Source organism: Episyrphus balteatus, chromosome 4 (genome assembly GCF_945859705.1).
Source record: "Episyrphus balteatus chromosome 4, idEpiBalt1.1, whole genome shotgun sequence".
Classification (NCBI taxonomy): domain Eukaryota; kingdom Metazoa; phylum Arthropoda; class Insecta; order Diptera; family Syrphidae; genus Episyrphus; species Episyrphus balteatus.
In genome coordinates, this window is record NC_079137.1 from 71,093,209 (window position 1) to 71,117,342 (window position 24,134).

The window sequence follows — 24,134 nt, forward strand, 5'->3', positions numbered from 1 at the left end:
AGTTTTCTCGAAAACGGCTCTAACGATTTTGATATAATTTGACACAAGTAATGCTGTACGTATATCTAATATAACTGCGTTTTTAATTTTTCTTAAAAAATACGGATAATGGAAATATGACATTTTCTTTTTTTTAATCGCTAATGTCGGCTCTTCCCGTGTAACGTTAATCAGTTATTGCAATTTTCTCGAAAACGGCTCTAGCGATTTCGATTAAATTTGGTGTTGGTTATAGTCTTAGTAATTCTAAAAAAAACTGCGTTTTTAGTTTTTCATAAAAATTTCGGGGAACGGAAATATGGCGTTGCCGTTTTCTGCCAAATTGATATATTTTTTAGTTAATATCGCATATTTCATCAAAGACTAAACTAATTTTATTCAAAAATTGCAGACAGATATTTCTTGTCATTTTGAAGTGTAAAATGTAGAAAAAAAAAATAAAAAGAGTTTTTGAAAAAAAAAAATTTAAATGGATTTTTTTTTTTTACTTTTATTTTTTTTTTCCAAATTTAATGAAAATCTTTAATTTCCAATAGTTATTTAAGATAAAGACACTTTTAACTACAAGAGCAAGTACGTGCGGCCCCAGTCGTGCATTTTATTTTATAGTTTTTAATTATAAGTTTTTAATTATAATTTTTATAATTAAAAAAAAATTTCTTAAATTTTAAATACGAATTCGACATCTCAAAAACTTTAATTGTAAGGGCATTTTTAATACTATATTCAAATTAGAAGCTCAAAGTCCATTTGATCCTAAAAATTAGTTTTTTTTGTTTCGTTTTTTTTTTTCATTTTCTCACAATATTTTTTGAAATAAAGGTGTTTTTTAGTTTTTTTTTTTTTTGAAAGGATCTTATGTTAAACACAGCATCCCAAACTTTATGACTATTAAAATTGTCTCGGTAACTTTTTTGATTGAAAAATAAGCTATCCAAAAATTAATTTTTTGATGAAAAAACATTAAAAATAAGTAAAAACCATAAAAAAAACTAAGCATGAAATAAATTTTTGTTAGAAATCCAAATATTTTTATAAAACATAAAAAGAAAAACGCAAAAATCATATTTTTGCGGTTGTATAATAAAATCGAAACCATCCTTAATTCGGTCCTAAATAAAAGTTGAAATTTTCTAAAAAAAAAAAGCTAACAAAAACAACAGCAACGATATTTTGACAAAACTCATATTATAGCCACAAGAAATTTTTTGGGTTATATTTTTCAGGAGGGAAAAAAAGGTTTTTTCTATTAAGAAGACGTAAAACACACATTTTTGCCTACTTCAAAAATGTGTGTTTTACGTCTTTGGGCTCAAACAAAATATTCAAAGTTTGTATTGGGACGTACCCAAACGGACCTGAAAATATTAAGTGTCCGCCATTTTTGCTTTTTACCTTCGAATATTTTTTTTTTCTGTGAATGAGAAGTATAACATCAATCGTTATACTTTTGAACAGTTTTAGAAATGTTTCTTATTGCATTCTTATGGAGTTTCGATTTAAATAATGTTTTATAAATAATTTAAATTAATCAATAAAATTGATGTGTTTGTTTTCGAGGGTTTATTTGTCCAAAAGACTTTGTCTTATGTTTGTCAAAAAGTAAGTGCCTTTAATTATAGTTTAAAAAAATGAAAAAAAAAAAAATAGACCTTGTGGAGAAAAACACACCCTAGCTTCTTGTTATAAAAATAAAATTGGAAGAGCCGTTTAGGTAAATAAAATTGAAAAATTATAATAATGTCTACTAACACCAGCAATTTGTAACTTATAAACATTCTCTAAGTCAATTTGCTCAAATGCCAAAAACAAAAACTTCCAAAACCTTCATTTATAAAAAAACTCAAAAAAAATATTTAAACGAATATTTTCTGTTGACTTGGTGAAGTCTAGAAAAAGAAAAAAAAAATTAATAAATAACATTTTAATAAAAATTATTTATCAAAGCACCTTTTGGTCCGTAATTGACAGTAAATAAAGGACAAAACAGGTAAAAATCACTTTTTTCATGTACATCGACTTACTGTCATAATTAACAACTCAATTGTTACAAAGATTGTTTTTTTTTTTTAAATTTATAACTCTTTGGTCTTGTGTATACTTGAATAAAATAATGTAAATTATGTTTCAAGTTTTGAATTAGACTAGAATAAGATTTTATAATTTTCCTTCATTTTGTTTATGATTTTTGAAAACCTTCCAAACTAATAAACTATCCTTTTCCATTACATTCTTTTATTGCTAAAATCATAAAAACCGGTTTCATATCTGCTCTCATATTATCTACATATCGTAGCCCATCGTCTATTGCATTACTTGAAAATCTGGTTTTATTATTTCAAAATTTCCCCCCAATTAACCCGATTTTTATTTTTCGAAACACAAACCATCATCAGACTTAGACAGAATAGTCCAACAGAAAAGCAACTGATGCAATACACACATCCAACAGCAACAAAAAGACACAAAAAAAAAAAACGGTCAAATCCATAAAATTTTATAAAGCTGCCCTTGTTTTTCATCTTTAACAGTGTATTTTGGTCATAAACTTTAATCTTATTTTCAGAAAATAAAAAAATGAATAAAAATAAAACCTTTCTTTTTTGTTGCAGCAACAAAAATATAATGCTCGCATATAAATAAGATGATTATGGGTATGAAAATTGCGGTTTTACCTTCATTTGTTATGATTTTTTTTTTTGGGAAAATAAAATTATAAAAATTCATAAACGGATTTCCATTAAATTTATAATTCAAATTTAAATACAGAAAATTCAGTCATAGGGGAAAAAAATAAAAGGGAAAATACAATATTGAATTTAATACCCAAAGCTAACCGAATCGGATCAGAAATAAAAATCAATAAGAATCCAAAACTCAAAAGCAACCCCCATCCAAAAGATATACATTTTGTATCTTTTCTTGGCTTCCATTTGGATTTAGATTTTGGACGTATAGAACTCGTCTTATCTTGGATCGATGTGAAATGTTTTTTCTGAGACAGAGAGATAGAGAGAGAGAGAAATCCAAAGACACACGACCAAGGACGATGATGAAAACTATTTTGAATTCGCAAGATGTAGCCAAAACGTAGCACATTACGTATTTATTCAGTACAAGCAACACGTCTCGACATTTTGCAGCTACGCAAACACATTATTAGATTTTGTGACAAAGGTGAATTTGTCGTAAGCCCTCTCTTCGTTCGCTTGCATATAATTTAAGGATCAAAAACAGGGTCCATTTATTCGAGGATGTCGGTTCAGTTGGATTCCCTTTTACCAAATCATCTACAACATGATCTTGGTAATGAGAATGGAAATGCACAAAGCTATAGTAGAATGGTCAGAATTGTAGAGGATTATTAATGGCTAGCTATAGTTTATCTTTGTATAGAGCAAAAGTGCTCGGGGGTGTATACGTACTATTTTCGATGCAGCTCTTCTTCCTACTTATAAACTAATGCCGGCGTAGATTGTTTATGCTGCAATAAATATTCGGATTATTAATGTGTTTTGCAGTGATTTATCTGCATATAATATGCGCATAGATAAACAGTTAGAGAGAGAAAATAAACCGATTCTCATTCAATTGGAATTGAAATATTAAAGTAAATCGACCAAAAGGCCGATGACAACAAATTAATTTATAATAAAATTGTTGTTGACCAAAACAAATGTTAAATAGTGTGTATTTTTTTTTTTTTTTTTCAATTATTTCTATTTCATAATTTGGCTTAGATAATAAATAAATTACAATTAAAATTAAATCTTCATTTACACTCAATGAGTGTGTGATGATAATTTGAAAATAATTCAAATGATTCATTGATGATTATAATGTTGATGATTATGATGATTATTTTATCAAAATTCTATATATAATTTTCTCTAGGATTTATTTATGAACTCGTATTTATTCATTCATTTTAACCAAAAATAATTATTATTTATGGTAAAGAGCAGATTAACTTTGTGCAAAAATAAAGTTTTATTATATTAAAGCGGATTACTTTAGTCATAAAGAGAAAAAGAGAGAGAGTTATAATAGGAGTTATTTAGTTTAGTCATTTGAAAAATTATTTTTAGTTGGTTGGAAATTAATTTCAAAATTTACTTTAGTAATAGAGTTTTTCGGTTATTTTCAGTTATGAAAATGTATTTTGTATGGAACGTGAAGAGTTTAAACAGAATTTCGAGTTTTGTGGACAAGGACAATTTAAATATGGAAAAGGCTTTTTTTTTTTATTTAGAGTAGAAAATTATGAAAGTTTTTTTTTATTAAATTAAAACTTTTTGTAAAAAGCCTTATTACTACAAAATAAAATAAACGACTGGGGCGTGCGTACTCGCTCTTATGGTAAAAGTAACTCTTATGTTAAGGCTTTTTATTGAACAAGATTAGGAAAAATGTAGGAATAATTTAATTTTTGTAAGGAATTTCGTAAATAAAGTGAACAAAAAAAGTAAAATCTGTTTCTTGTTAATTAATTAAACATCGTTTTAATTGATCTTTTACACAGCATAGGTTTGGTATTAACAGCATAGGTCCATTTTTTTTTCGAAAATGAGTTAAGTAGGACTATTTACAAAATAAAATGCACGACTGGGTCGCACGAACTTGCTCTTAGAGTTAAAGTTGCTTAAATTTTTAAAACTTTTTATATAGAAATTTGGAAAAAAAAACAAAATTCGTTTTTGAAAAAAAAAATAAAATAAAATCTGAAATTAAATTGCCCTCCAAAACAAGTATGCAGTTTTGATTGATATATTAACATGCATTTTTAGAAAAAAAATTTTCAAAATCGTTAGAGCCGTTTTTTAAAAAACTAATTTTTTATAAATATTTTTTTGGAAAAAAAGTTTTAAAATAAAATTAGTATGCCATTTGGTAGAAATCACTAATCAACATCTAAAAACAAAATTTCAAAAAAGTTCAATGTCCCGTTTTCAAAAATTTGATTTTTCAAAAAAAAAATTTCAAATTTTTTTTAAAAATCCAAAAATTATTTTTTTCAAAATTTTATTTTTGGCTTATATTTAAATTATATAAATACTTCTTCACAAAAAGTTTCGTTGAAATCGAATAAGCGGTTTCGGAGATAATCGGATTTGAAAAAAACGGTTCTATGGCAGGTACCGTTAATAATGATTTTCCAAAAAATTTTTTTCTATTGAAAGATAGACTTTAGCTTAAAACTAACATTTGAATTTTTTAAACAAAATCGTTAGAGCCGTTTTCGAGATATTTCAATTTTACTAAAATCGGTATATAACAAGTACCGTTATTTTTGGTCCAAAAAAATTAATTCCAAAAACCCCTCTGGAGAGTCGTTAAATAACGCTACATACCAAGTTTGACATTAATCGGTCCATCCGTTTAGGCTGTAGCTCCTTATACAGACAGACAGACAGACTGACAGACAGACAGACTGACAGACAGACAGACAGACAGACAGACAGACAGACAGACAGACAGACAGACAGACAGACAGACAGACAGACAGACAGACAGACAGACAGACAGACAGACAGACAGACAGACAGACAGACAGACAGACAGACAGACAGACAGACAGACAGACAGACAGACATACAGACAGACAGACAGACAGACAGACAGACAGACAGACAGACAGACAGACAGACAGACAGACGGACTTCCGGGACCCACTTTTTTGGCATTGTCTAGTATCGTAATGTCATGGAAAAATGTTATCTCAACTTTTTTTTTTTGTACGAATGCATAACTTGATATATAGTACCTATATCGCAATGACTCTAACCACACTTAACTCCTTTTTCCAAAATTATCTTTGATCATAATGGCATAACTTTTACTTGTGCTGTCAATAAACTAATTCACAACTCAAAATAATCTTATTCTTGAACGAAAAATAGTTTGTTCAAAACAACATACATACATCTCACTTAAAACATATAAATACGCTTAAAAATTAAAAATTTTTACCTTATTTTTGTAAATATTTTATAACTTAAAAAAAAAATTGCATCCCAATATATTTGAATTAAATAAAACTGGATTTGGAGGAATTTACGCAATATTTTGATAAAAATCTGTAACCCTTTGTCAAAAATTTGGTTTTTACAAAAAAAAAAAAGAGCTTGTCTGTAAAGCCGGTTTACGGACGATGATTTTACGTGATAACGACGTCAGAAAACAGGTTGTTTGCTTTTGTTTAAAATGAGTCAATTGAAGCACTTACTTTTTTCAAACAATCATAATTTACAAGAAAAAGCTAAAAAAAATACCTTTTTTATTTTCTCATTATATTAATTTCTTTATTTATTTTTTAAGCTTACACAAAAATTATGCAATTTAAAAGACAAGTAGGTATTTCTTCTTAAAAATTAAAAAAATTTTAAATTTTTACAATGCGCAAAAAGTATTAAAATAATTTATTGAAAACAATCATTTTCATCAAAAAAAGCAAAAAAAACATGAATTTTTATCTTCTCATGTCATTAATTCCATTTATCCCTAACAACCTATAAGAGATTTTAGAATTTTTTAAAGTCAACCATGTCGAATTTCCAGACTTAGATTACGGTACTTCCCACACTGGTAGCTGTTCATGATCAACAGATCTCCACTGGTGTTTTGAGGTTTTTCGTAAGTTTCTTGAATTAACATTGTGTAGCTTGTAGTATGTCTAGCGTTATGTGTGATATACCAAATGAAAGGTATAATTGTATCAGGATGCTCATAAAAGTTTAATAAAATAAACTTCTAAAATAAACTTCTATCTGCTCTTTGTCAAAAGTTATAACCTGTTGAATTCTAAAGTTTTATTTTACCGTTATCTCAAAATTGTGTTTACGAAAATGATTGAAACTTCGCACACATATAGTCGTAGTCATGGTCTATCATTACTCCATATACTTTATTCCTGTATCTATTAAAGAAAAAACTATGAAAATCGGTTAAAAACGGCCAAAAAACGTGTTTTTTAAAAACTTGTTTCTTCCGTTATTCAATCAAAACTAACTAAACGTTTTCAAGTTTTTGCACATGAATACATGTCCTATAATTTTGAGGTTTTTTGAACGCTCCAAAAACAAGGTGTTTTTCAAAAATTCATATTTCGAAACGCAGAGTGTTGGAAAAAAATCCGTATCAGACGCCTACTTTTTTCCCTCATCTTTCACCTGGCATCTTTAGAATTGTCAAAAAAAAATTTTCCCTACCCAAAATCATCATTTTGTCATAGCCCCAACACGTGTACAACGTTCAAACAAAACGTTATAGCTTAGTTTCAAAATTTTTTAGAATTTTTTCTTAAATGCAATTATTCTTAAATTAGTCTCATCTATCTACAGCAAAAAAATCAACTCTCCATAACATCGCGTTTAGATTTAAGCCCAAATTTCATCTTTCCGTTTTACCCCTGTTTACCCTATTAAATGACGGAATTTTTATAAAACCTTCATTTGGATTAAGTTTTAGGTTATTATCTTTCAAATAAGCTATAGAAGATTTTTGTATCTCTAATAGTTTATTTTTAATTTTGAATTGAAATTTTTACCGCGAGAGTGGAACGTTCATGGTCCATCGATTTATAAGACGTCATCACGTCAAAAAATTGAAATATTTTTAAAAAATCCAAAAATTTTGTATATAACTATTATTTCATGGTTTCTGTATAAAATTTTTTGTTGAAATCAACTCGTCGTTTACGAGAAATACAATAATAAAAAAAACCGTCCTATGGCAGATACCGTTCATAACGGTACAAAAAATATTTTTTTTATTTCAAAAATTGACTCTTATGTTTAATACTACGCACAAACATTTTTAATCAAAGTAGTTAGAGCTGTTTTTGAAAAAAAAGTAAGTTTTCTATTTCAGTTACCGTTAGTTTTGGTCCTAAAAAAAATTCAATTTTGTCTTTAGAATAATTTGCATTTATATATTTTTTTGTTTTTTTTTTCCTTTCTTACTTTTAAACTCTAAATATTTCAAATAGTAATTTTCCACAAAATCTAATCAAATGTGCAACTTCAAAAAGTAATTTACATATATAATATCGTTCACATTCATTTCAAAACAAATCAATTTTTTAATCATTGATTGACATGAAACCCATAATAACAGAAGTAACGTGACCCATAGGTTTTGGATTTGAATTTAGAAAACTCATGTCATTTGGTTTACAAAAGGTGTAGAATATGCAAATGCATATATATGGTTTAGCTGACGCCACTACTATTCCCTAAAGTAAAATTATTTTGAAATTCGAAGAGTGTCTCTTAAAACACTATGTTGTTTTCTAAATTTTGTCCAATCCTCCTTCCTGTTCTCATATTCGTGTATATATGTGCATTATGATTATCACAAAATTATTTCATTGTAATTTTGCCTTGCATGATGGTGTGCACAATAATTTGCGCCTGTTGAACATATTTATTAGACACATGTTGTTATATTTGTTATACGACCATATAAACAGGATATCCGGTAAAACTAATACATATTCTTTGGCAAAATTTTGTGACAAGCTCTATAACCATATGTTGAAATTGTGTATAGAAAATATAGAATCTGGTTGTATAGGATTCTTCTCATCCTTTATAAAAGCTTTATATGTTAGCTACCTGCCAACCTCTTTTACCTACTAGTAGATGTTATTATGGTGTGTTGCAATTTTGTTTGGCTCGTACAACTCTTGTACAAGAGCCAACAGGGGAATATGTCAACATAAATTTGTTTAAGCCATCAGTGTTTCATATTAATATTTCTACCTATAAAACCATTTCATATAAACAGGAGTAAAACCTGAACCTTAAACGGGGTTAGGTGGATTCCTTATATATGTAGTCTCTAGTAAAGATGGAGTACTTATATAATAATGATTTTTTTATTTGATTTTATGATTTAAAAGTAGAAACTTGATATTTTCAAAGAAATTTGTCTTTAGGTACTTAACAAATCAGGTATGTATGTACAAAACATTCTTATCAAACAAAATTTACAAGAAAAGTAAAGGTAAACTTCCTCGAGTTATAATTATTTTTTTTTTTTTTCAAACTTCGCAGTTCTGATGTAATCATTCAAAGTGATTTGAATCAAACTACACTTACCTAATCAAACTAAATTTTATCCAAAATTTTCGTGAAAAAAAAACACATTGACGTTGATTACGGCATTCATTTTTAAATTTCTCAACAAAATATTTTGTCATAAACATTCTAAAAATGTTTGATTTTGGCTTTGATTCAGTGACATTCATAAGCCTGGGATCAGTTATACTTAATATACTACCGCTACCATAATAATGTTCCGATTTTTTTATTTGCAATGAGTTTAAAAATTTATAAGAGAAGTCGAACATCTTAATGTCATGTTCGAATTCTCTCATTATAGCTTTACGATGGAAATGTTTAAATTTTTTTAAGACCTAATAAAAATAATAAGTAAAATAAAAACACTCAATGAAATATAGCTTTGAAAAAAAAAAAAAAAAACTGCTCGTTTTTGATAGCCTTTAACCAAAATCGATGAAATATGACATTAAATCGAGTAGTTCAAAAAGTCTTGTTTTGTTCAAAGACCATCATGTAATAGTTCTTATTATTTTCAAATGAATTTTCTAGATACTGGTTTTGATAGCTTTAAGCCATAAAAAAACTACCATGTTTTATAAAAAAAATATCGAAGTCACAAAGAAGTGTTACACTTTTTCCGACTACAATTATTATTTTTATTAAAGTAAATTTTAAAATCGCGACTGACAACTTTGATGGCGATGACGATGACGACGACGACGGTATGATGACTATGAGCTGAATTTGTTCAGCGAATTCAAAGCAACAAAAAAAAAGTGTAACACACACAGCAAATTTATATGCTGCCACCACGGCTAAATCAGCAAGGGATGGGTTCAGCGAATATTATGATTTGATGATTATAATTTAATGAGCGAATTAAAATAAAATAAAAGGTAATAATAAAATTTTTGAATTCCAACTTACTTTCACCAGGGGCGTCGCAAGCTGAAATTTAAAAATGAAAAGGGCGCCAGCAATTTTTTTTGGAAAGGAAATTACAAACCTTTTGGAGCGAAAAACGACGATGGAAAATTAAAAATAAAAAGAACGAATTTACTTTCTCTAGTGGAGATTTGAAAGCTTTTATTTGTTTGGGAAACCTTGCAATTAAGTAGGGCAAAAACCCAAAATCTTTTCGACCAATTAAACAAAGAGTTTTAGATTATTAAAATGGAACGCTAAGTTCAGTTTTTCGAACTGTTAAAAATTGAAACTAACTGGGTCGCGTGTCCCGCAATTTCGGGAAAATAAATCGGAACAAAAGCCAACGGATTTTTACGAAAAGGTTATCAAAATTCACCAACAATAAAACGAGTTATAATACCAAATATATATTCAAATTCTACTTATCTTTTTTTTTCTGGATTGCCAACGATCCTATGTAACGTTTCCACCCCAATTTCACCCTTGACCACTCTGCCAATTTTCCTCCCAATTTTTCTTTTCCAAAAATATTAATTTTAACAACCACTAAAATTTTTATTTTCGAAAACTATTTAACAAAACTATACTGCCGAAATTAAATTCTTTTTCACTTTAAAATTTTTCTAACAATTATCTTTTTCACAATTTTCCAATTTTTGATCTTTATTCTGAGCTTGCCAGTTTAAAAGTGAACGCCAGAAATTTTTCTTCCTGGGCGATCCTTTTTCGCTCTCATACCCCCAGTGCTTTCGGCCAATCCGGAACAGCCGATTCCGATCACGTCATTCAGCAACTCTCAGCTCATTGGCTGCAGAGCGCCCATGTCGGAATCAAACGGTCCTACCTACTCGCACTCTCGTTCTCCCATGGTTTTGCGTTATCATCATGGAATTCGCCGGCAGCTGAATCGTTTCCAGTGGCGGGAATTCCATGAACGCATTCAGCCATTCATCCCCATTTTTTTTCAAGATAAAAAGAAAGAAAAGAATTAAAGTTAAAACAATCTAATTTCGGCTAACAAAATGCATTTGTCCCCACCAGGATTACTAATGAGAAAAACTTGGCAAAGATGGCACCCAACCCCATTCATTTTTTTCTTTTGTAGGAAAGTTGACAATCACTTGTTTTTCACCGCGATTCTAAAATTAATACCAGTGGACTTTTGTTAGATTTGGGGGAATAGAAAAATAACCTTAGCGTTCCATCTTTTACAAAAATATATATAGGTATGTTGGGCCCTCGGCCATACTCAAATTTGAGTGTCTTCAGCAATCGGGAACCAAATGTAACCCGTGCTTTTGCTCGTATACTAATATACTTTTATGTCAACCATCTTTTGGTCAGTCTTCTGCATCAACCAGTTTTTGTTAGGCCATCTTTTGCAGTTTTAATTATGTGTTTGGTTTGACCCCCTCTGGGCCGATTTTTGAAGTTAAGGCACGACCATCTGTCGGCATATTTACATAATTAAGGCTCAACCACCTGTCGGCCGATTTTACTACTTCACACTCCCTCGGTATAATAGCAGAGTGCACTTCGTCGATTCGCACACCAATCCAATTTAGGTGCTAAGATCAAGTTTATTGTTTCTACAAATTTACTGAAAGAGATTACCAATGGCTGATGACCCATGGCTGCCCTTGTCTCTCTCAGTAAATCGAAGGAAACACCTGTAAAACAAACGGGATGAAAGGGACAGAAAGACCAGTCATTGTTGCGGTAAATTTTACCGTAACAGAAGAAAATTAAATTTTTAAAAATTCATACAAATATTTATTAGTACTGAACCTTAAATGTATGTAGCTGTATAAAATAACCTTAAGAATAGAAAAATACTGTAACACTTTTCATATAAATTTTAAATATGAGAATTCGAAAATTAGGTAGATTAATCAAAAACTGTTTAAGTATTAATATAATACAATTAACTTGCATTCAGACTATAGCGTAAGGGGTACAATGGTTGGCACCCCCGATTTTTGTACCAATTATTGGCACCATTTTGTACCAATTATTGGCAGCATTTCTCAAAAACTACTTTTAGTCTATTGAATAGACCCTTTTGAATGGAACAAATTCGTTCAAGACTTTTTATTGGCGATTATGATTCCTTGGCATACAAGAATACTCCAGCCAAAAGTGCTACTAAATCCGTTGGTGCATTTCTGAGAAAACGGCAACACTGGTCGGTTTTCAGTTTTTTTGATTTAACTCGAAAACCAAGCCTGACTTTGAAATGGTTCAAACACACTTTTCATAGCAAATTAATTTTTCTGTCAAGTTAAGATGGTTAAAAAATTTTTTAAATTATTTTTGACTAAAATTCTAACCTAAAATCAAAGAAAAAAAAGTTAAAAAATTGACAACTTTATTTTTTTTTACTAAATCAAGGGGCATTTTGTGTATGTAGCCGGGACGTGCAAACTTTGTACTAATGAAATAAAGTAGAGGTAAAATCCTTTGATAATATGCAATTATTATTTTTTTTTGTCAAGAAACAACTTAAATGTACCTATTCAAAAATTAGCATTTTTTCTAAATTTTTGACTTTTTTAGTTAAAAGCAAGTTTTTAAAACTCGATAAAATCGTATTAATTGGTGACTTTTAGACTTTTAAAGTAAACATACTTCGAGGGATTGATTTAATATAAACTAAATATGACAAACAAAAAAATTTATTTGCATCCTTATGTCCTTTTGTGCAATTTTGTGTATGTGCATTTTTATAAATTCGGGTCGAATGGATGGACGGAGAGCCATTAGCTTTGGTCTATTGCATAGAAGAACATTTAATACCAACTCTTTTACTATTTTCAATGGCCTGAAAAACAATTCTTGTAAAATCCGCGACCAAACGAAAAGTTTCTCATGAAAAACGAAAAAAATACTCTAATGAGTTTGAAACAAAATAGCTCAGGCGAAATTAGTAAATCAAATTGCACTTTTCGCGGGACAAATTTTTTTCATGGAACGTGTTTAGGTGAATGTCCTTATCGTAAAAGTGAATTTTTTGGGATGATAAGATATCGGGAACAGCCGCCATCTTGGAAAAGAGGTCGGTGCCGTTTTTATTTTATAACTCCATTTTTACTCATTTAAACCAAAAATGTCCAAGGACAGACTTATTCACAATGAAATTATCTAAAAAATGATATACAAATGAATTCCGGGAGTTGATTAAATTCAATTTTATACTCGGTCAAAGTCCGGGTTCTTCTCGCAAGGTTAAGACAATATGACATTTTTTCAAATATCTGAAGAACTTTTGATTTGTTTGGGATTTTCTTAAAGAATGAACTATAGCACTTTTAATTATCTATGAAATGAGCCCTTTATTGTTTTTGTAACCATCACATTGTAGTAGCAACCAAACGTCGAACTCATGATATACGATTTTTAAACTGAACATAATTGGGATTTCAATAGTTCAAATAAACAATGAAAAATTAAACACAATAGTCTCGAAAACATAACGGCTTACACACCTCATATCTTGAGTTATACTTATCGTTATGCTGAGATTGAGGTGTTCATGTTTAGGAAAAATGACAGGGCATCAGTTCTTATATTTAGAATTTTAAATAGTGTCACTTTAGCTTATTCACATTAATTGGAAAATTCACTTCATTTAAAACCTCGAAAACCATATAAAGGTTAACATTAAAGATTTCAAACTTTGAATTCAATATTTAGACGAATATAGTTAAAAAACTGTTTACTTATATTTTGGTTATACCTCCACTTCAAAAATTTGCTCGGTCTAATAGAAGAAAACTTGTTATTTTCTCACTTTTGGATAGTAGAATGTGAACTTCGACGTTAGATGGCTTATACATTATGTTGGTTACAGTAACGATAAAGGGCTCATTTCATAGATAATTAAGAGTGCTATAATTCATTCTTGAAGAAAATCCCAAACAAATCAAAAGTTCTTCAGATATTTGAAAAAATGTCATATTGTCTTAACCTTGCGAGAAGAACCCGGACTTTGACCGAGTATAAAATTGAATTTAATCAACTCCCGGAATTCATTTGTATGTCATTTTTTAAGATAATTTCATTGTGAATAAGTCTGTCCTTGGATATTTTTGGTTTAAATGAGTAAAAATGGAGTTATAAAATAAAAACGGCACCGACCTCTTTTCCAAGATGGCGGCTGTTCCCGATATCTTATCATCCCAAAAAATTCACTTTTACGATAAGGACATTCACCTAAACACGTTCCATGAAAAAAATTTGTCCCGCGAAAAGTGCAATTTGATTTACTAATTTGCCTGAGCTATTTTGTTTCAAACTCATTAGAGTATTTTTTTCGTTTTTCATGAGAAACTTTTCGTTGGTCGCGGATTTTACAAGAATTGTTTTTCAGGCCATTGAAAATAGTAAAAGAGTTGGTATTAAATGTTCTTCTATGCAATAGACCAAAGCTAATGGCTCTCCGTCCATCCATTCGACCCGAATTTATAAAAATGCACATACACAAAATTGCACAAAAGGACATAAGGATGCAAATAAATTTTTTTGTTTGTCATATTTAGTTTATATTAAATCAATCCCTCGAAGTATGTTTACTTTAAAAGTCTAAAAGTCACCAATTAATACGATTTTATCGAGTTTTAAAAACTTGCTTTTAACTAAAAAAGTCAAAAATTTAGAAAAAATGCTAATTTTTGAATAGGTACATTTAAGTTGTTTCTGGACAAAAAAAAATAATAATTGCATATTATCAAAGGATTTTACCTCTACTTTATTTCATTAGTACAAAGTTTGCACGTCCCGGCTACATACACAAAATGCCCCTTGATTTAGTAAAAAAAAATAAAATTGTCAATTTTTTAACTTTTTTTTCTTTGATTTTAGGTTAGAATTTTAGTCAAAAATAATTTAAAAAATTTTTTAACCATCTTAACTTGACAGAAAAATTAATTTGCTATGAAAAGTGTGTTTGAACCATTTCAAAGTCAGGCTTGGTTTTCGAGTTAAATCAAAAAAACTGAAAACCGACCAGTGTTGCCGTTTTCTCAGAAATGCACCAACGGATTTAGTAGCACTTTTGGCTGGAATATTCTTGTATGCCAAGGAATCATAATCGCCAATAAAAAGTCTTGAACGAATTTGTTCTATTTTTGCTCTGGAGCTCGGGTCTATTAAATAGACTATTTGGCTAGAAACAAAAATCATGTTTTTTTCATAAACTGTATTAATTCTCTACAATTCTGCATTTTTATTTAGGTCTATTTCATTCTCAGTTCCTTTTAATTAGTAAAAAAGTAAAGCCATTCTAAGTTCATGAAAAAAGGACACTGAATTTGGTAACTGTCCGTTAACAATATAATAAATTAAATGTTTTTAATTGTTTTTTATATACAAAATATGTTCAAATTAATTTAAAAGGGGTGTCAATAATTGGTTACATATAAAGTAGGTAGTGGTTTTATTATTGGCAGGGGGGTGCCAATAATGCGTGCTTTGGGACATCAATCGTTGGCACTGCCAATAATTGTACCTATAAGACTGCCAATAATTATACCGTGTATCCGTTATAAGTTTATGTTTGAAAAATGGGGAAAAAAGAGCTCAAAAGAATTGATAGCTTTGCCAAAAACTCGTTACAGGCGATTTGTACGTGATTTCCATGACCTGTTTTTATTTTATTTTAATATCTCGTTCTTAACGGATATCTCCTATATTAAGTTTTCGAGATATTGCAATTTTCTCCAAAACGGCTCCAACGATTTCGATTAAATTTGGCGTAAGCAATGCTCTAAAAAAATTCTAAAAAAAGCGTGTTTACTTTTTTTAAAAAAAATTGTACAGCAGAAATATAATATTTCTCTTTTTTGCGAAAATGACATAACTTTTAGTTAAATTTAAACTTAAAAAAAGATTAAACTTCCAAAAACTATCTAAGATAAAGGTATGTAATTTGAAATGCAGGAGCCAGTACATACGAACCAGTCGTACATTTTATTTACTTTTTTTTAATTGCGTTAAATAAAGATTTTTTGTTATATTAAACTGTTTTTTGTATTTCTTTCAATTTTGAGGGTGCCAATAACTGTACCCTCGGATGCCAACAATTTAAGGTACCTGGGTGCCAATGATTGTACCTTTTGGGTTATTTTTCCTATTTTAATATTTTAAAAATAGTCTTTGATTTTTAAACATTTTTTTCTAATAACATTCAGGTCAGAAATTCCTTAAACTTTAATTTGACATATAAAACATATTCCTAACTCTTTAAATGCGAGAGTAATTCGCAATTCAAAGTGACCAAATGCTGAGTGGTGCCAACCATTGTACCCGTTACGCTATCTGGAGTTAAATCTTAATTTTAGTAAATCAATTCTTAGTTTCCGCGATAACTTTGAACTTGTATTTGTTAATAGAAAGATAAGAAAAATATCTATATATAAACTAAAACCCTTGTAATCTATTCTTTCTGTAAGTTTTAGAGCAATGTTAGAGAAAAACCAAATCTTTAAAAAAATTTACTTACGAGGTTCACGCAGAAACGGTACAATTTATGAAAGTTTGTACTAAATCGTTTATGTTCCAAGTTTGTAATAGATATTCAGCCCTATTGAGGTATCCGTTCGGAGAATTTTTTTTTCCGATTTGTTCGCAATCGGAAAATTTTCTATCGAGGTATCCGTTCCGATTGACATATCGGAGAAACTTCCGATGAAACATGACGCCCATCAACGCATTGAAACGAAGTGTGTTCAGCAAAGACTTTTTGACAGTTGTGCTTTGAATTTTATCGGAAATTCTCCGACACAAAATAGTTGCAGAAGATTAATAAAAAAACAGCGACAAAGCCTCAGCAAGGTTGGTTGAAATTAAGAAGACTTCAAAATCACAAGGATTTTCATTTATTGAATAAAACACGCTGACACATGTGTCAAATGAATGCGATTGTATACTTTATTTTTTTGTTCAGAAGTGGATACCTTGAAAGAAATGTAAATTCCGATCGGAACAGGCTATCGTTTCCGAACTTTATCCGAACGGATACCTTGATAGGGCTGATTAAGTTTAAATTTAAGATGAAGATGAAGATTTTATTTATTAATACAAATTGAGAAATTTATTCTGAATGAAAAAATAATTATTTGATACAAAGTATATCACAATCTAGATATACTTAGTTAAAAAATTCAAAGTTATTTTTTTAACAAAGTTATTTTATGCTAAACAAACATTTATATAAACCAAATAGTTGTTAACACATTACAACAGAACCTTTTTTCTTGATTTCTAACTTTTTCTTTAATAATAGCACAAATTAAAAAGAAATTTTTTTATAGAAATTTTTAAGTCAGTTTAATATTTAAATAAAGAAAATATTAAAAAAAAAAATAATTTTTAGGTTAGCAAAAGAATCTAAATTTTGATTTGAAAAATTTTATTGAAAACGATCCAATAAATTGTTTTTAAACTTTGTTTTTGTATATAAAATAATTTCTAAAGAATAACTCACAATTTTTTTTTTTTGAAAATTATTGTTGAAAATTAATATAAGAAAACTCTTTAAAAAAAAAAAAAGAATCCAATGATTTATAAAACAAAATTTCTGAAAATTCTTTGTTTTATATAAAATTGAATAGAATACTTGGTTTAAATATTTAAACCAAAGATGTTTTTTTTATTAATTTTAATAATTAATCTTATTTTATTCGTTTTTTAAGTTAAAAAAAAATTCTAATACATAAATTTATAAATTATATGGTCCCTGATTTTTTGGAATTTGCATTTTAATTCAAGCCTGTCACAGTATTAAAACGTACACATATCTTAATACAAACTGGTAAAATGCTTTTTTAAATCAATTTTTTTAAATTTGTTTTGAGATTTGGTAGGAATAACTTATATTTCTCATACAAAACTCGATAGGTATTAATTAAAGTTAGTATTTTTTAGCAAATTCGTGTAAATAATTCTATCTTCATATTCACATTTGAGATCCCAATGTATCCACTGGTTTTCTTCAAAAGAAAATCATTATTTGATCTAATGTACAACATTCCACAGCAAGAGAAAAAAATGCCAGAAAAAAAACATATATAAACAAAGGTTAATTCTCAAGGTCAAAACATAAAGCAAGAGAGAGTAAACCACTTAAACCGCCCAGACATTGTAATGGCTTCACGTATATCAAATGATAAAAAAAAAAAAAAAATACAAACAACATAAAAAAAATACCACCCTACGTTAAAGCCACCCTCCTAACACATTACTCCTTTAATCATCATCATCATCATCCTCTTTTGTGATGATGCGTAACATGGAGCAAATAATATTAAAGGTGAAATAAAAAGGGAACACAAACACAAAAAAAAAATAAAAATAAAATAACATTATCACTCTATAAAAAAAAAAAAAAAAAAAAAAAACAGAGAAAGCCAAGATAACGACTGTGTTAGAGATATAGGTAGGTAAGTATACAAGAGAAAGGTGGATGAACTGCAAGTTTTACAAGATAAAAAAAAAGTAGAGGAAAAAAATTCCCCCAATGGGGTTGTTGGCGGATTAAATAAAAAAAAGGAAGAACAAGAAAAAAAATAAAATGGTTTCAACTAAATAGTTCATTAGGTCTATTTGTACTTTTTTTTTCTATATATTTTTTTTGTTTTTTTTTTTTTTAAACTTAAATTTCCAACTTTTACCTGTAGATACTTTAATTTTCAGAAAAATCAACTCGTGCAATGAAAATACATACAAATTTTATATTTTTTTTTTATAAGAAAGCAAAAAAAAAAAAAATAATTCAAACACACCTAACTTAGGTATTTTCCCATCATCATCATATCGCACTTGTGTATAGTTAGTACTTCTATACACACAAATACATAGACAATATTGAATCAACAAGTTATCATGTTATCCGTTTTCCGTTTTTCCACACTCTTTTGTAAGTGTGTTTGTATCACTCTCGCTCTTTCTCTCGTTGCTCTTATCTGCGTTTTTTTTTTAGTTTTTTTTTTTTTGAAAAAATCATCTCCAACCCCCAAAAGAACACCTTTATTTCCATCATCATCATCATTCTATTGTGCCAAGTGAGCGAGAGAATAAAATTTTCATTTTTTTATAGTTGTGTCTGTGAGTTTTTTTTTTGATTGAGTGTGTAGGTAATTTGTAGGATATTTAAGCTAAAAAAACTTGCATTTTCGCGCGGCGCGTCAGAATTTTTTTTTTTTTTTTGCATAGGGGGTGGTCATATTTTTTTTTTTGAAAAAAAATATGAAATGGATGTGAAGAGTGAAAACATCTAAAAAAAAAGGACGACAACGTCTGTACAAGTGTGGCACGCAATTTATTCTTTAGGGCCACTTTTTTGTTTTTAGTCTTCCACTTCCTCTCCAAAACACACACGATATAAAATATTATAATATTATTATCATAATCATTCTCTTCTCATGGCTTTTTTTTTTTGCAAAATAAGAAAAAAAAAAATCCTTCAAAAAGAGGGGATATAGAGGGTTGAGATAAAAGGTAACACAGAAAAGCTTCCTAATTGTGGCTCATTTGTAATGAGAGGGAAAAGATGATACCTACTCTACACAAAAAGAAGGAATTTTTTATTTTTAGTTGAGACGATGCTTTTCATCTTTATAACAAAAACAACAATAAAAATAAGGATGTTCATACTGACTTACATAAAAAAACTAAGTTTAAAGATGAAATTTTTGTCTCGCTTTAAAAATGATATCCTTGTAGGTTATAGGTTGTTATTATGACGACACACACACACACTTCCTAAATAAATTTATGGCACTTGGATTTTAAATTTTATTTTTTTTTATGTATAAATATATTTATTTATTTATTAATTTTTTATTTAACAATTTTTTAAATTTTGATTTTCACTTTCACTTAGAAAATTTCACTTTTCTTTTCAAAATGGAAACAAATTAAAAAACACCAAAACACAAATGAAATATTATATATATTTATATATTTTTATATTTAAAATTTAATGCACTTTATTTATTTTTAATAATTAATTATTAATTTTTTGATATAATTTTTTTTTTTTTGAAAACTATTTTTTTTTTTTTCTTTATATTTTTAAGATTTCAAAGGAGGCACTTTAAAATCCTGAATTTTTATTTTTATATATTTTGTTATAAGGATATTTTTTTTATATATATTTTGATTTAATTTTTTAAGGGATATAGGTATTTTATTTTTTTTTTGTATAAACCGCACTTAAAGCCTAATTCGAATAACAATCCAACCGGCGTTGTATAAAAAAAAAACACGATACACACAAATGCGAGTATATCCTTGAATCACCTATAAGCTGCCAAAAGCAGCTGATTGTAGTAGATCCTTGTTTATTATTACAATTTATTTTTTTTTTATTTTTTTATTAATTTTTTCTCAACAAACACACGCAAGGATACTCAAAACAAAAAACATGAAATTTTTTCTCCATCATGGTAACTATACACGTTTCTAAGAGAGATTGCGAAGATTCTTCTATGTAAATAGATTTATGTAATGACTTTGCACAAAAATCTGTATAAGGACTCCAGTGTGATAAAAGGAGAAACCGTTTTTCAAAAAAAAAAAAATATATATATTTTATACGACACGACGACAAGGAGAGACACGACAATGAAGAATTTATTAAATTTCTGTGTAAATTCCCCAAAATAGGCAGAAGAAGGATATTTTTTTTTTTTTTTTATTTTATGTCAACCAATTTTTTTTTTCTGGAAGATGTTCCACTCTGCTTCTATGTGACGTTTTGAAATATTATAAGGAGCAAACAGAGCAAAGGACGAAGAAAAAAAGGTCCTCTGAGTGGAGAGGGGGTTTTGTGTTGTATATAGTCAGTCAGCCGCGTGGATGATAGGAAAAAACAACACCAAACTACAACAACAACAACGTTAAAAAAAAAACAAAAAACTGTCAACTTTATTTGGTTTATTTTTCTTATCCTTTTTTTTACAACACACAAAAATATACACACATGGTGCTTACAAAGACAATGAGGGGGGGGGGGGGGGGGGATGTAAGTATATTTATTTGAATAATTTTTTTTTTCTGTTTGTCCTTAATTTTTTTTTTTTGTATGTTTCAAAAATTGAGGTCGCTGGAGGATTAAATTTTTATTTAAATTCTCATAAAAATGTTACAAACAACAAAATTTTTAACAACAAATACTCGCGTGTATAAAGGATATGAATATGAGTGTAACACCCGCGTTTGTTACAATTTTTTTTTTTTTTAGAATCTCCCAGGACAATTCACGTTATATCCTTCTGCTTCTTATTTTTTGTTTTTGTCTGATTGTTTTTTTTTTTTTTTGCTATTTTACCGGCAGGACGAAAAGGATATTTATGTGCGTTTCAACGAATTAAATGTGTCAGAAGCTTTAATACAAAAAAAAAACTAACTTTTTACATGAATTTTGCGTGCGAAAGGATATAAAATTGTATTTAAAGGATATGTCCTTTTTTATTTGGTGGAATTTAATATAAAATGACTAAAAAGGACTATACTGTTTTGTTGTTGTGTCTCGGGTGTGTGCTTTAATGTCAGCAGTAGCAGCGAAATAAAATCGATGATAACAACAGGTTAAATTTTTATTTCTATATAAGGTCGTATTTAATTTTTTTTTTTTTCAATATCTACTAATTTTAATTATTTTTATATTTATATTTATATTTAATATTAATTTTATTTTTTGTTTTAAATATCAAATAAATTGAACACCTAAATTGTAAATTAAAATTGAAGTATAACGCGTTTTCTACATTTATTTTTATTTTTTTTTTTATTTTTGTTTATAAGCAATTGGTTATTATACCGAAAGGAGATTAAATGGTATTTTATTATATCAGGACATTTGAAAAGGGGGATTTTTTGAAAATTTAAATTTCAAAAATATACACGATTTATTTTTGTTTTATTTACAAAAAACGACGATGTGATTGATTACACATATTTTTTTTTTACGGAAGTTTTTTTTTTTTTTTTGTAAGGATCAAGGATTTATCAGGAAGTTTCTAATCGTAAACAAATCACTTTCGGTTCACGACGACGGCAATTATTTTTTTCTATACGAAATTTTGAATCAAGAAAAAAAATTTTTTTTTGTTAAAATTGTTTTAATTTTTTTGAAAAATTTCTCACGACGAAAAATTCGTAAAAAAAATTTTAGTACAGAATTAACAAACACGGAAAACTTGATTCAGCGGCTCTTGCCACAGTACTGAAACCAAGAAGTGCTTCAGAATGTTTTATGTGTGACTCAACTCATATTTTTTTTTTTTTGCTTTCCTAGCCTATGCTTTCGTCCTATATAGCTTGGTTTTCTATAGAGTTCTCTGCTCTGGATGCCGAATATTAAGGATAACTGTTGAAAGAGGATTATAACCAACGGTGACGTCATTGATTTTGGGAGCTTTCAATTTGCCGTATTTTTTCTCTGTGTGAGATTGTTCTCAAAATAGTGACAGATTTTGTGTGTCTTTGTGAAAATTATACACTAGAAAGGGATATCCACGTGCAAATGTACACATATACAGACTCTCTCTCTCTCTCTCTCTCTCTATTCTCTTTTTTTTTTTTTTGTATGAAAAATAATTTCTTGGAACCGTTGAGAGTTTGCTCGAAATATCAGACAGAAGAAATTTGAAGCTTTAGATAAATCTACCGCACCACCTACCGCATGATTTTTTGGGCAGGACACTATACTCAATAAGGACTTGAAAGAAAGGGGGGAGAAATTATTTTGGTAAAATGAGAGCGCTTGCGTTGAATGTGAGAAAGCGCATAGGCTCTCCTTTAAAAAGAAAATATTTTTTTTTAACTGATTTTTTTTTCATCGTTGTTGTTGTTGTTGGTAGTATGCATTTTCATGTTTTTGAGATTATTATGCCTATAAGGATATCTATGAATGGGTCAATGTAGAATGTGTTGCACTTCCTACTTTTTTGTATTTATTTTTGTTTTTGTTTGTTTTTTTTTTTTTTTGTATTTTCTTCTTCTGTTACTTTTTTTTTTATTTCTGAATGAAAGTGCGCGAAAAAAGTACCCGAAAAGCTTTTGTATCCTCCTCCTGTTTGAATATGATTATTGTGCTGGTGGAGAGATTATACAAAAAATGAAAAGAAGGAAGAATATTTTTTTGTATGGATGAGAAGAGAAGAGTTTTTCGATATTGTTAACAAAACTACGACAACAGATGAAGGTGAAAATTCGCAACGGAAAGATTATTTTGTATTTAAAAAAAAAAAAAAAATAAAAGCAGTGTGTGAATTTATGTTTCTGTGTTATTAGATCATAACTTTCGTTTTTTTTTTTTTGTTGTTTTATATTTTTTTTTTAACAGAAAATCTTTATATTGTTTCGAAATAAACCAACGATTTTATGAAGTAAAACAAAAAAAAAAAGGGTTTTTCTTTTCTTTTTATGATCTGATTGTGATAATAAATGTGGTTTCTATTGAAGTGTGTGTGTGTTTGATTATATTTGTTTTTATTATTCGATTATTGTGATACTAAAACCATCACCTTTTATAACCTCTCTCTCTACCTTATCAACCTACTTACTTTTCTTCTTTCAATATGGATTTTGGGGGACGGGATACGGTGGAAAATCACTTGGGATTAAGGATATTATGGATAATAATTGCTTTTTTATGTAGCACACGTACATATACCTATACTTTGCTTCCGTTTTCAGTAAAATAGGAGGACGATGGCGGGGTTTTTCGTGTGTTTGTTCTTTATTTTTTTTTTTTTCTTGCGGTTATAATCACTTAATTTGTTTATTTTAGCACGCTTGTTATGGTGGAATTTTATTATGTGCGGGGGTCGATGGGTTGGATGGTTTGGTAAAGATATAATAATGTTTATGAGGTGGATGATGATTTTTGATGAGACTAATTTGTATATAAGTTAGACTTTTACTTTTGATGAGGGAGTAGGTATGATGATTATGGGGGGAATTGAATTGATTTTTTTTTGTTTGATTTGGAAAAATTATGGTGTCTCATCTGTTAATGCATATTTTGTTGGAAGTTATACAATAAAAACAAAAAAAGAGTGAAAAAAGATTTTTTAATTTTATGGAGCAAAAAAAGAGAAGCACTAAGCGATTTATAATGTCTTTTTTTTTTTTATT

The 24,134-nt window shown here is 28.6% G+C and overlaps 1 protein-coding gene across 4 annotated transcripts in view; it reads right to left on the reverse strand.

Moving 5' to 3' along the window:
* LOC129918266 (CUGBP Elav-like family member 4) overlaps positions 1 to 19,893 on the reverse strand; it is a 993,834-nt gene extending 973,941 nt beyond the window's left edge. For 2 of the 4 annotated variants that reach the window (XM_055998713.1, XM_055998708.1), the window contains exon 1: positions 19,652 to 19,893. The gene's annotated coding sequence lies outside the window, so the exon portion shown is untranslated. The remainder of the gene's footprint in view (positions 1 to 19,651) is intronic. The other 2 variants (XM_055998710.1, XM_055998707.1) reach the window with 1 other exon arrangement.
* Positions 19,894 to 24,134: the final 4,241 nt, after the last annotated feature.